Raw genomic sequence first — 2,500 nt, 5'->3', positions numbered from 1 at the left:
GTGCTCACTTAAAGATTTATTGAACATCATTCCACATACTAGCTGGCACTTTACAAAGTCTTGGGCTATAGATGGGTGCAGTGATTGGTTAGGGTACAAAAGCTTATATATAGTATACTTAATCTGCAAAACATTTACTATAAAATCTACTAAGACTGAAAATTACAAGTATGCATGCTTCATTGCTTCATAAATATTCTGCCTCTTCATATCTATGAGTATATGCATTTCTCTCATATTCTCTCTTCCTCAAGCCCTCTTTCTTTCATTTTTCTTCTTCCCTTATATCCTGTCTCTCACTATCTATCTACCAGTTAGATAGATGAAATTATTTAATTGATGTGAGTCACATATAACATCCTTTTCCATATATTTTTTTTGTCAATTAGTTAATAAAATTGAGTTGGCATCAGTACCACAAAATCTGGAATTATAAACATAATTTCTATAGAATGTTAACTTTCTACAGCCACCTCTAAAGGTCAGTCAGAATACAAGAACCTTACTTCTCACTGGGCCTTATCAAGGTTCACTAAATCTCTGAGGCAGATAACAGAAGCTCAGAGAAACCTCTTTTATTGCTTCAAGGTTCTATTAAATGAGATTTGTGAAGTTTGATTTGAAAAGCTTTCATCTACAAATTATTAATTTATTGATACAAGACATCTCATCTAGAGAATACAGAGGCCAGTAATTCTCAGATCATTTGCAACTTTTAATTTTTTTTTTAATTAGTGGACATCTATAGCAGCGCCATGTCAAGCAATGCCAATGCCTCAATTCTCCATCAAACAGGAACTAATGTGAACTATGTACAGCTTGGATTGGTTCCTCACTTGATGATAAGTCACCAGGGAGGTCTATTAACTTTATCTTGTCAAATCTAATAAGCAATCATGGGGTTCCTTTCACACCAGAAAGCATTGTTTTATGTTTATGACTACTAGATTAGTTTTCTCCTATCTTTTATGCAGCACTTTCACAACTAATTACCTAAACATAAAATGGGGTACTTTTGTTTTCAAATACATTTCCAGCGGCAACTGCCACTGGCTTTGCATCTATCAGTGCCACATATATTCTGGCAAGGTAAAGCTTGTCGACCTCTTCAGTGATTTCTAACGGAATAAAAAAATATCCAAAGTTCTTTCTAAATATAATATACAAGAATATACAAGGTAGAGGTTGACTGTCTTTAATTGGGATGCACAGTGTTGAGGCCCCTGCCAGTGCTTGCAATGCATCACCAGTAATAAGGTGGACTTCAGACTGCATGCTCTCCACCAGTTCACAGCAAATTTCAAGAGGATTTGGACTGAATAATATGATCACAGGAATACCCATGGCGGGTGTCTTCAAAACCTTTGCCATTGTGCCTTCAACCCCTTATGGTAAAAAAGGAAACAAAGAATAATAACCACACCAAAATCTAAATTACGACGCGACAGGCTGTGTAAATCTCAGCCAGTTGTAACACAGACGAATGGAAAGTATTCACTCTTTTTTTAATTAATCTGGTTAACTCAACAGTCTCGTCACTCAGGATTCCCTATTTCACAAAAGGGTAAACGGTAAAAATAAGAGAACACAGTGTCAGTGATTCAACAGAACATAAGGACAAGCAGTTCTAATACAAGGCAATGCCTGTGGAATATGAGGATATCGGAATAATATAATAGGGAAAAGATAATGTCACTGGAATATAAAGAGAATGGTAAATGCAAATCCGAAAGAAACTAATTACGACAGATAATGGACAATAAACCTGTATATAGGAATAAAACAGTAATGGGAAATAGAGCTTAAACGTACCACACTCCACCGCGCTTGAGAACAGAGCCACAGCTGAGGGAGACTGGACTGGAGAGTAACATTTAAAAAGAGTTACATAAAATGTGACGCGATTGCCCCGCCATCTGTCGGATGAACGGGCAACGGCGCGCGCGAACTCGCCAGTTCTCGACTCGGGTTTATTTTCTTTCAGGGTCGTGCATCGGTCAATTGTAAATACTTATTTTCTATTTGCTTCTCTGTCGGTGATATACAGGCCTGTTCTTATTTGTACATATGTATCATATGAACTCTATCGGTAGATATAATACAGTTAAATTAATCTGTAAATCAGTTAAAGTTATAATGTATAATATAAGAATGTGCTTAGTTCTGCTCTATGAAGGAATCCACTACTTTCTCAACTTAGCATTTCAGTTCAGGGTAACTTTTTTTCCCCCTTTCTTTCTTTCATGCAATCATGAGCACTTTCAAACCCGTCTACCACGGAAAACCTCGTTCACAGCCGCCATGACGTAAAGATTTTAGTAGGCCGTTTTGTTTTTGTTTTTTTCTTGATTACTTACGTTGAGAAGAGGGCAGAAAATATGGCCCGTTTAGCTTCAGATGCATTGATTTTTTCCGTCTGTCATGCTTTTAACTATAACCATTTGGTAAGCTGCATGTGCCTTTTCAGCGGCGCTTTTCCATCCACCTGTTGTTACTTTTG

At 36.9% G+C, this 2,500-nt stretch overlaps 1 protein-coding gene across 1 annotated transcript in view; it reads right to left on the bottom strand.

Moving 5' to 3' along the window:
- Positions 1-1,958, bottom strand: part of LOC122255034 (uncharacterized) — a 4,914-nt gene extending 2,956 nt beyond the window's left edge. Inside the window, exon 1 of the mRNA XM_043018974.2 lies at positions 1,813-1,958. The gene's annotated coding sequence lies outside the window, so the exon portion shown is untranslated. The remainder of the gene's footprint in view (positions 1-1,812) is intronic.
- Positions 1,959-2,500: the final 542 nt, after the last annotated feature.

Source organism: Penaeus japonicus, unplaced genomic scaffold, assembly GCF_977035675.1.
Source record: "Penaeus japonicus unplaced genomic scaffold, GWHDUDI00000001_assembly GWHDUDI00000028, whole genome shotgun sequence".
Classification (NCBI taxonomy): Eukaryota; Metazoa; Arthropoda; class Malacostraca; order Decapoda; family Penaeidae; genus Penaeus; species Penaeus japonicus.
This window is presented reverse-complemented; position numbering and strand designations above follow the sequence as displayed.